General features: G+C 34.4%; 2 non-coding genes across 2 annotated transcripts; both read left to right on the top strand.

Moving 5' to 3' along the window:
* The first annotated feature begins 10,555 nt into the window (after window positions 1-10,555).
* Window positions 10,556-10,627, top strand: TRNAP-AGG (transfer RNA proline (anticodon AGG)). Its single transcript has one exon. It is a non-coding gene; the product is annotated as a tRNA-Pro (tRNA).
* Window positions 10,628-11,457: 830 nt separating this feature from the next.
* Window positions 11,458-11,529, top strand: TRNAP-UGG (transfer RNA proline (anticodon UGG)). The gene has a single exon. It is a non-coding gene; the product is annotated as a tRNA-Pro (tRNA).
* Window positions 11,530-11,804: the final 275 nt, after the last annotated feature.

Genomic DNA, 11,804 nt, shown 5'->3' with positions numbered 1-11,804 from the left:
TAGAAGTTATGTTATAGATATTTTGTTTAATTTTAAATGGTTAATGCGATAATCCAGTAGTTTTCGAGGTCTCTCTTGTTGAACGACATCATGGTTGAGATGAGCAGGTAATTCAAATGGTTAATGCGATAATCCAGTCATTTTCGAGGTCTCTCTTGTTGAACGACGTCATGGTTGAGATGAGCAGGTGATTCAAATGGTTAATGCGATAATCCAGTCGTTTTCGAGGTCTCTCTTGTTGAACGACATCATGGTTGATGAGCACCCGAGTGAGTTTGACAAGTTGGGCTGTAGAGAACCACACCTCAAGCCACGTTCATGTGGGCTTAACAAAATTAAAATCCAAGAACACAATCCCTTAAATGGAAACCGGGATGCTAAGGAATTAAAAAGCTTTATTTTTGACGTAGAAAAATACTTGAAGGTTACTTGAACTTACTCATAGGACCTAAGAGTTACGTTGGTCGCAATGCATCTCATGGACGATGCAAAACTATGGTGGCGCTCGAAGGTGAATGGTATAAAAAATGGGTCATGCACCATAAACTCATGGGAAGACTGTTGATAGAATCGATGCAATCGACGCTCCTTCTTATACAAAATTTGAATCAACCAAGAGATAAAGCTAGAATTAGATTATGGAACCTTTTTCTAAATCGAGTAACTCCACAATCGAACTTCATCGAGGCTTGATTGAATGACTCAGATGCAATCTACCACAAGAATTGCATAAAACTTAGAAATGACAAAGATATGCTCGAATTTCTACAGGAGGGGTCATCTCAACTTGAGAGATCAATTTCATTGATCACAAATATGCTTTTACATAATAATGTGTGGGTATTTATAGTCTCCCCACAAAAGAAGTTAGTGGCGGTGATTTAATCTCAATCCCTTTAGATCTCCACTGAAGACGAAGTCAATTTGAGCATTACAAACTTTATGAAATTAAAATAAGAAATAAAGTTTTCTAACCACTCATGAAATGATGCTTGCAACTTCATCCGCTACTTCAACCATGCAAATATTTACTTTTGAATCTCCAAATGGTCTTAACTCAAACGACTCAACTTGTCACACATGAAATGATGGTTGAACCTAGCCTATCCAATTTTGTAGATGAAGTATGAATGCTTGTTGAATCTTCTTGGCCTTGGGTTGTGTAATAGGTCTAGTTGGAACACCGTGATTCTTATCATCATTCCCCTATTCAAAAGGATTTTTCCTCGAATCAGAAAAATCATCACCTACATCAAAAGGACTCAACTCAGCAACATTGAAAGTAGAATGTACACTGTGATTCTTATCATCATCCCCCTCTTTAGGATTCGTCCTCGAATAAGAAAAATCATCACCTACATCAGAAGGACTCAACATAGCAACATTGAAAGTAGAATGTATTGACAATTCTAAGGGAAGATCAATTTTATTGTTCCATGCAATAAAATGAGTCATTTTACTAAATGTCTTATAGAGCATTTATAGTCAAATAAAGAATTAGGAATCCACGCTATCTACAAACGCACTCCCAATTGAGCTATCCACGCTAACGTTAAAATGAAAATTCATCAGTAAAATTATTTACGCCAACTCATTGAAATTTTAAAAAGAAATCATCTTTAAATTTAGATAAGATAGTAAGTTATATTACTTGAATCAGTCGTGGTGAAGGTCGAACAACAACCTGACCTTCAAATCTTCAATATTAAGCTCTCCCAACTAAGCTATCCCCATTAACATTGAAAATGAAAATTCCGAAATTTTAAAAAGAAATAATCACTAAATTTAGATTAAATAGTCAAGTAATTTTAAAAAGAAATAATCACTAATTTTAGATTGAATATTTAGGTTATGCAAGTTAGTCAACTTGAATTAGGTGCGGTGAACATGGATCAAACACGTGACTTTCAGATCTTCAGTGACGCTCTCCAAACTGAGCTATCCCCGCTAACATTAAAAATAAAAATTCATCGGTTAAGATGTTTTCACTACTTCATTGAGATTTTAAAAAGAAATAATCACTAATTTTAGATTGAATAGCCAGGTTATGCAACTTTGTCAACTTGAACGCTCTCCAAACTGAGCTATCCCCGCTAACATTAAAAATAAAAATTCATCGGTTAATAAGATATTTTCACTACTTCATTGAGATTTTAAAAAGAAATAATCACTAATTTTAGATTGAATAGCCAGGTTATGCAACTTAGTCAACTTGAATGAGGTGCAGTGAACGTGGATCAAACACTTGATCTTGAGATCTTTAGTGACGCTCTCCCAACGAAGCTATCCCGGCTAACATTAAAAATGAAAACTCATTAGTAAAGTATTTAGCTACGAGTGAAGTTATGTGACTTGAATCAGGTGCGGTGAACGTGGATCGAACACGTGACCTTCACATTTTCAGTCTGACGCTCTCAAAACTAAGTTATCTTCGCTAATATTTGAAAAAAAAAATCATAAGTAAAGGTATTTCCGCTAATTCATTATATTTTAAAAAGAAATAATCACTAATTTTAGATTGAATAAAGTTATGCAACTTAATGAACTTATGCAACGTAAACCAAGTGCGGTGAATGTGGATTAAACATGTAACCTTCAGATATTCAGTCCGAACTAAGCTGTCCCCGCTAACACTAAAAATCAGAATTCATGTGTAAAGGTATTTGTGCTAATTCATTATTCGTTGAAATTTTAAAAATAAATAATAACTAGTTTATTTTTTATGCAACCTAAACCAAGTGCGGTGAACATGGATTAAACATGTAACCTTCAGATATTCAGTCCGAACTAAGCTATCCCCGCTAATATTAAAAATCAAAATTCATGTGTAAAGGTATTTCCGCTAATTCATTATTCATTGAAATTTTAAAAATAAATAATAACTAGTTTATTTTTTATTGAATAGTCAGCTTATGCAAATGGAAACAGGTGCAGTGAACGTGGAGATTAAACATGCGACCTTCAAATCTTTAGTTTGACACTCTCCCAACTGAGCTATCCCCGCTAACATTAAAAATAAAAATTCATAAAACTATAAGATGCAATGGATGCAAATTGAACACAAGACCTTCCAATACTCAATCGGATGCTCTCCCAACTAAGCCATCCTAGATAACATAAAAAATAAATAATCACATGTTTTAGATTGAATAGTAAAGATATGCAACTTAGTCAACTTATGCCAGTTGGATAAAAAACGTGACAGATCTTCTGCTAATTCATTGAGATTTTAAAAAGAAATAATCGATCTTCTGCTAATTCATTGAGATTGAGATTTTAAAAAGAAATAATCGCTAATGTAGTGAACGTGGATCAAACGTTACCTTTAAATCTTCCTTCTACTAATTCATTGAGATTGAGATTTTAAAAAGAAATAATCGCTAATGCAGTGAACGTGGATCAAACGTTACCTTTAAATCTTTAATATGACGCTCTCCCTGAGCTATCCACGCTAATATTAAAATTAAAAATTCAAAAAGAAATAATCGCTAATGCAGTGAACGTGGATCAAACGTTACCTTTAAATCTTCAATATGACGCTCTCCCTGAGCTATCCACGCTAATATTAAAATTAAAAATTCAAAAAGAAACGCTCTCCCAACTGAGCTATCCCCGCAATCATTGGAAATGAAAATTCATCAGTAAAGGTATTTTCGCCGATTCATTGAGATTTTAAAAAGAAATAATGACTAATTTTTTATTGAATAGTCAGGTTATGCAAAAAGAAACAGGTGCGATGAACGTGGAGATCGAACACGTGACCTTCAAATCTTAAATCTAACATTCTCCAAACTGAGCTATCTTCGCTAACATTAAAAATTAAAGTTTTTAAGTTTTAAGTAAAGGTATTTCCACTAATTAATTGAAATGTTAGAAAGAAATAATCACTAATTTTAGATTGAATAGTCAAATTATGCACCGTGAACCATGTGTGGTGAACATGGATCGAACACGAGACCTTCAGATCTTCAATCTAACGTTATCTCAACTGAGCTATTCACACTAACATTAAAAATGAAAATTCATCAGTAAAGGTATTTTCGCTAATTCATTGAAATTTTAAATAGAAATAATCACTAATTTTTAATAAGATATTCAAGTTATCCAACTTGTATAAGGTGCGGTGAACTAGAACACGTTAGGTATTTCCGATAATTCATTGAGATTTCAGAAAGGAATAATGACTAATTTTAGATTGAATAGTTGGGTTATGCAACTAGAATCAGGTGCGGTGAACGTGGAGATCAAACACGTGACCTTCAAATCTTCAGTCTGACGCTCTCCCAACAGAGTTATTCCTGCTAATATTATAAATGAAAATTCATAAGTAAAGGTATTTCCGCTAATTCATTATATTTAAAAAAGAAATAATCACTAATTTTAGATTGAATAAGCAAGTTATGTTTTTAGATTGTATAGTCAGGTAATAAACTTGTATTAGGTGCGTTGAACGTGGATAAAACACGTGTGACCTTCAAATCTTCAGTCTAACAATCTCCCAACTGAGATACTCTTGCTAACATTAAAAATGAATATTTATCAATAAAGGTATTGGGTACGCTTCTGGAAATTCAACAAAAGGCAATAGTATTAGATCGAGATGCCAGATTTAAATCTCGCTTCTGGAAAATTCAACTAAGGCATTGGGTACGCAGTTATAGTACGACATTCCACCCATAAACAGATGGTCAAACAGAAATGCTCAAGCAAATATTGGAAGACATGTTGAGGGTATATGTGATGGATTTTGCAGGAAGCTCGGATAAGTACCTACCCCTTATGAAATTCACTTATAATAATACTTGCCAAGCCACCATACAAATGGCCACATACGAGGTTCTCTATGGACGAAGATTTCGATCCCTTATCTTTTGGGAAGAAGGGGGGCAAACGACAACTATTGGGCCAGAGTTGGTGCAAAGTACCAACGCCGCAGTCTAGAAGATTAAAGCTAGGATACAAACCGCACAAAGCCGAGAGAAAAGCTATGCAGACCTAAGGCGCAAGGACATGGAATTGTAGGTAGGGGATCATATATTCCTAAAGGTAGCACCCCATGAGAGGGGTGCTCAGGTAGGGTAAAAAGGGGAAGCTAAGCCCTAGGTTTATCCGTCCCTTTGAGATATTAGAAAGGATTTGATCTGTGGCCTATAGAATCGGGCAATGCCCAAACTTGTCTGCAGTACATAATATCTTTCATGTATCCATACTACGGAAGTATACCCTAAAGGATTGGATCTTTCGCATGTACTGGCTCATGAAACTCTCTTCTTGAGAGATGACCTAACGTATAAAAAAGACCCGATTCAAATAATAGACAAGAAAGTCAAATGATTGAGAAACAAGGAAATCTCTCTTGTTAAGGTCCTATGGAAGAATCATAGAGTAAAAGAAGCCACTTGGGAAACAGAAGAAAAATAAGAACCTTATACCTTGACCTATTTTAGAATAAACACTTTCGATGACTCAAAGTTTTCACAAGAGAGGAGAATTTGCAACACTCAAGGTCTCCAATAAGAGACCGTGTATAATCCCTACTAGGTTGTATCTAGAAGTAAAGAACAAGTAAAATTGAAAAAACATTGAGAAAATGGTACTTTTTCTAATTTGTATAAACTTCCCGAATCATTAAATTTATTATAGAATAAGAATTACAAGTTGCTTAAAAAAGGAAGGCTCCGATCGGAGAAGACTTTTCTGGCAGAAGATTCAGAAAAATCAAGAATGAAATTATAGAAATTCTAGACGTTTCAATGGTAGTGGAAAATCCGTCTATAAATTATGAATAAGGGTAGACTATTAGGGGCAAGAAGCAAGCTTAATCGAGTACCCAATCGAGAGATACAAGTTTTTTGTTTTGGGGCATCGTGTTCATGGGTTTACCTAGAATTCGAGAACTATAGTCCACTATTCATTTCCAAACTTGTTCCTGCACCTTCTAAATAAGTTTACCCATAAGTTTGGTGAAGGAAAGAGGTCCTCAAAGTGCTAGTAGGTTTTCACACGAATTAGTCCACGTTAGGTTACCCTCTAATGTTTTCCTAAGCTCAAACCTCAACTCCTAAAGCCTAACCCATGACATTATGTATAAACCTAGGTTCATCAATAATGTACCAAGTAACTAGAACTATGTGAATAACATGCTAAATAAGTTGCTAGGATCCATACCCATAAGTAACCATTATCTGCATTACGATGTGTACTAAAAGGCCCCTATTCCTCTTTAGGTAGGATGTCCTGCAATATGTATCATGAGCTGGATGTTATGATAGGCCTACCTTTCCCATAAGCTAAACGAGATGTCCTGCACCACGATTTACCAGTAGGATTACATGATTATGACGACACCACTCATGTGTTCATGGGGAGAAAATTAAAGGTTATTTTAGCGGAAGGTTTTCAGGATCAGTATATGATACATGACATGATGACCTCTAAGTTCTAAGATCCTGAAAACATAACAAGAAGTAATATCCTAGCTTAAGGTCGCGATTAAGAACCTACGAGTAGGCTACTTACTAAGTTTTACTCACTCCATGTTTATCATTTTTTATCAAGTAACTAAGAGTTGGTCGTGGATGAGAGTGGACTTTGGAGTGTGGGCCATGGACTAACCTCTATTTTTAATCTAGTATTTTTTGTTCTTCTCTAGATTCAAAATAAGCCAAAAATGATAAAAAAGCCATGAGGAATTTGTAGAAAAATTATGGATTTTTCGAGAAAAATAATAATAAAATATTCAAAAAGTGGCAAATTACCAAAATACCCCTAGAAGAATGGATAATTATAGAAATGCCACTCTAATTAGAATCAGAGCATCTACCGTGACCATCCGAGCAAAATCCTTCGAACACAAATTTCAACCGTCAGATCTCCTCCAAAATTTGATATGATCTAGAACGAACATGCACGGATCATCACATCCAACGACTAGTATGCAAAGCCAAGGTGGGTAAGGCTATGATCGGAGTTGATATCTCCAAAAAAATATTTAGAAAGTTCGATCTCTAAATAACGAAGATTCTGGAGCTCTCAATGTCTGTTTAAGCTCCTCTTATAAAGTCAGAAGTAGGAGCAACAATACGGAATAAGAATCGAGAAAGGTCGATCCCCCAATCGAAGGCAATAAGCGTTTAGATTGTGGGTCTCTTACTCTCAGATTTCTTCCAAATTCGAGAGAAATCCTCCACCATTTCTCTTCAAACTTCTAAATAACGAAGAATCTGGAGCTCTCAATGTCGGTTTAAGCTCCTCCTATAAAGTCTTAAGTAGGAGCAACAATACGGAATAAGAATTGAGAAAGGTCGATCCCCCAATCGAGGGTAATAAGCGTTTAGATTATGGGTCTCCTACTCTCAGATTTCTTCCAAATTTGAGAACAATCCTCCACCATTTCTCTTCAAACTTATTCCTACCGTTTCTCAACAAGATTACCCACAAGTTCTATGAGGAATATAGTGCTGAAAGAGCCTAGAAACCATTCCCCCAATTCAATCAACCATTGAAGAACTTCAAGAAAAACTTGAAAATCCAATCTGAGGATACATGATGATTCGTCTTGCAAGAATGATTCCAATCAGTTTCTACACCTCCAAGGAATGCTTCCATAGAAGACCACAAAGAAAAGTAACCTCGAGAGCGCGTCGAATTGAAGGAAATAGGTTTCAAAATTAAATTGGGGATAAGAGTCGAATTCCTATCTACGATCTCTTTTCTTTCAAATTAAGGATCCTCTAGCTTTAGAGGAAGAAGTTGAGTAAACTTGATGAAGGAATCGAGAGAGGAAACATCGTAAAACAAGCTACCCAAGAGATCGAAAAATCTGGCGTTTCGAGTGAGTTGCATACTGAGAACGATTTTTGAAAATTAACGTCTTACATTCAAAGACGTTCCTCCAAACCAATTCCTTTAGCCTGAAGAAAGGATATGGAAGAGGTTCGATAAAGAAATAGGGCCTTGAAACCCCTAGAATCGGCTACCCAATAAGAAATCCTTTGTTTTATCTCCAGCAATAAATCAGATTTTGGATGAACTTTGGAAGCGAATATCTTAGGCTACAATCCATGAGAAGGTATCAAATCAATCACTAGCCCTTCCTTGTAATACCCATCTTTAAGTTTCACGAAGAATCGAGGAGAGAAGCGCTGTAAATGTGGCTGTACAGGCCGAGTTTCAGATGGCGGCGACGCGAAAAATGCGCATCTTCTTCCTGTTCAGAGGAAGAAAACGATGATATGGCCAGTTCAACTGAACTGTCCAAGTCAACTCAAAATTTGACCTTTTCTCGGGTTTTCTCAATTTTAACCCCATTCCAGACCGATTCTCATAGAAAATCTTATGGTTTCAGAAACTAGACACAATAAGGAGTACGTGGAAGGAAATTTTGAAGTAATTTAGATACTGGAAGCTCAAGAATGGACGTCCCAAACGTCGACGACGAGGCAAGTAGCCACCTTGGACTTTTTGTTAAGAAATACTTGTAGAAATCGCTTGGATTTTCATATGAACCCTAAACCAAGTATGAATTAAGGATATATGAAAGAAAAACCCAAAGAACCGTGAGTTTAGACCCTGAACCGATCAAATAGCTTGAGATTTAAGTAACGTTAAAATAACCCACTATATGAGCTCCGCTGCCTATCAAATTTTAATACAGAGCATATTATAGTATGTTAAGGTCAGAAGTGAAATTTGGTGGTCATTGGATAAGGATAAGTAGGTAAACGAAGAAACGGTGTAAAATGACCATAGTGCCCCTAAGGTAATTTACCTTGTTTATGACCTAGATGACCTTCAAATGCTATGAAATTCATCAGTAGATCTTATTTTATGAAATGTTTTATGAATCCTTATCCCAAGAGGTTATATAAGGTAATGAAGTTTGGGAGTTATTGGAAAACTTTAGTTAGCGAAACAAAGATATGGGAGAAAATGCTCATCACGATCCATATGACCTTTGCCATCAAGCACGATGTTTATAAGTTTTGTAGTCAATGTTAGCAATGTTTGCTGCACAAAAAAAGATAGGGATGTTAAATTTTTAAGTCACTTTTGGAATATTAAGTCATAAATTGGGTAACAAAATATTAGGAGCATTGCTTAGGGCTATTATTTATAAGAATATTACGTCATAAATTGGGTAACAAATTATTGTTTTCAACTACATGTCATCTTCAGATTAACGAGCAAACTAAGGTGGTTAATAGAACGTTAGGAGCATTGCTTAGGGCTATTAACAACAACTCTTTAATAAACTAAAATCATACCGTCAACATACTTAAACTATATAAAACTCTCTCGCCTCCCCTATTAAGTTTAGCTCTCCATACAAACTGAATTAAACAGAGAAATCCGCATCTTCATCGTGTAAAATTGATAGAATAAGCAAAGAGAATAAGGAAATAGAGAGTTATCCCGGTTTGTTGCCGTTCGTCAATGGAAGTTCCCTTCTCTTGAGCTCTCACGTCCACCTCTTTGCCCTAATCAATCCTTGTTGGTCTCCTTTTCTTTCTGCTGTCAACAGCTTATGGATTAGTGTTTTCTTCTTCTTCTCTGGTTTCACAGCAGAGGCTGCTGCTGTGTAATTCGATTTTCTCCCCAAAAATGTGGCTCCTCTCCTCTTGGTCTTCCCTTTCTTTTTATATTGAGCATGGGTTCCCCTTTAGGGCTAAAAAGGAATAAGTAGTCCACATAGGATGTTCCTCATTGGGTAGTCAATGACCCACTTGGACTGATGATGTGAATTTAAAATTTTTATGTCATCCCCCATTTGTTTCCAAATTTGCTACTCCCACATGGTTAGCATAAATGTCTGAAATTTTACCATATAACTCAACTAAATATACAATTAAGATCGATTTATGCCAAATCATTTTTTTTTTCATGTTAGACTGCAATAAACGATTTCATGCTCACTAAGTAGAATAAATGGGTAATAAATGAGAAAATTGTGAATAAGGGTGCAATATTAACTATAAAAAGACTTGATATAACTCTACTTTTAGAGAGTTATCAATATTATAATGGCTACTACCTAAATTATAACCTAAAGTTGATAATTGATGTCCAATTAGCCAACCCTAAATTTGTAATCATTGTGGAGTGATTGAAATTACAATGGAAGTAGTTTAAACTCCTAGTACCTTAAATGAAGTTGGTCTCTTCTAATAAAACACGAATTTCTCTTTAATATCATTAATACAATTATGCTTCATCTTGAACCTACTAAACATGAAACTAAAACTGCGTTCAATTTAACTCAATTTTATTGTCATCTTGAATGACGTGTAGGATATATTCTTGATTTACCTCAATATTTCATATTAGTTAAGCTTTTTGCAAAATCATAATTAGACAACAACAAAGATGAACTTGGGTCTATTTATTATTTTAAAGAAAATTTCTAAAGATGAACTTGGGTCTTACTTACAAGTAAAATACTAGACCATCAACTTTTTGTTTTATAGTCCAACAACCGCTCAAGAAAATAGATTTCAAACTTGAGGGGAAAAAATATATTGAGTAGGAGCTAAAAATGTTGGATTTTTTTTAGAAAGGGCATTTGGTCTAGTGGTATGATTCTCGCTTAGGGTGTGAGAGGTCTTGAGTTCAATTCTCAAAATGCCCCTATGTTCATGCCATTAAAAGATGAGCCAACCTAGTATATTATCATTTAATGATAATTCTCTTTTTTAATATCATTTACTTGTGTACTCCACGACGATATATGTCTCAACCTAGTGTATTATCATTTAATAATATCACCCCTATGTTCATGCCATTAAAAGATGAGCCAACCTAGTATATTATCATTTAATGATAATTCTCTTTTTTAATATCATTTACTTGTGTACTCCACGACGATATATGTCTCAACCTAGTGTATTATCATTTAATGATAATGCTCTTTTAATATCATTTACTTGTGTACTCCACGATATATGTCTCAACCAAGTATATTATCATTTAATGATAATGCTCTTAATATCATTTACTTATGTAATATATGTCTCAAATGGAACTATCAAACTAAAACTTACACGAGAAAATGAAAAATAAAAAATAAAAACTCCAAACTTCTATTCTTTTTTCTTCTACTTACAGTAATTTTATTCTTTTTTCTTCTATCTCTACCGCAATTAACTTCTAGAAAATAAAAATAACTTCTATTCTTTTTTCTTCTCTCTATAGTAATTTTATTATTTTTTCAATTTTCTTCTCTCTACAGTAATTAACTTCTATTCTTTAATTAATTTCTATTCTTTAAATAACTTCTGTTTTTTTTTTCTTCTCTCTACAGTAATTATCGCAAACCCTATGTAAATAATTTAACAGCGGTCTAGATCTAAAAGATCTAAAAGATATAATAATAATTGCTCATGGATTTCATTAACAAAGAAAATAAATGAAATAATGATGATACATTCCATAAACAACTTAATATTTAGTCATTAATAAGGGCATTTGGTCTAGTGGTATGATTCTTGCTTTGGGTGCAAGAGGTCTCGAGTTTGATTCTCGAAATGCCCCTACAAAAGAAAAATAAAGCACAATTTTGAAAGAAAAAAAAAACAACAAAACAAAATAGTTATTAATGGGGCCTAACCCAAAGTAATGCGTTGCAATGCACCTTCAACTTCTATAAATTTTTCATATATTGAGGCACGGAAAATATATAGACTAGAAACTAAGAATTATAAATCTACTATAAAGGGATTTGGTCTAAGTGGTATGATTATCATTTTGGGTGTGAGAGGTCTCAAGTTCGATTCTCAAAATGCCCCCAACAATATTATATCAAAATG

Source organism: Cucurbita pepo, chromosome 10, assembly GCF_057944985.1.
Source record: "Cucurbita pepo subsp. pepo isolate OVF chromosome 10, ASM5794498v1, whole genome shotgun sequence".
NCBI lineage: Eukaryota > Viridiplantae > Streptophyta > Magnoliopsida > Cucurbitales > Cucurbitaceae > Cucurbita > Cucurbita pepo.
This window is presented reverse-complemented; position numbering and strand designations above follow the sequence as displayed.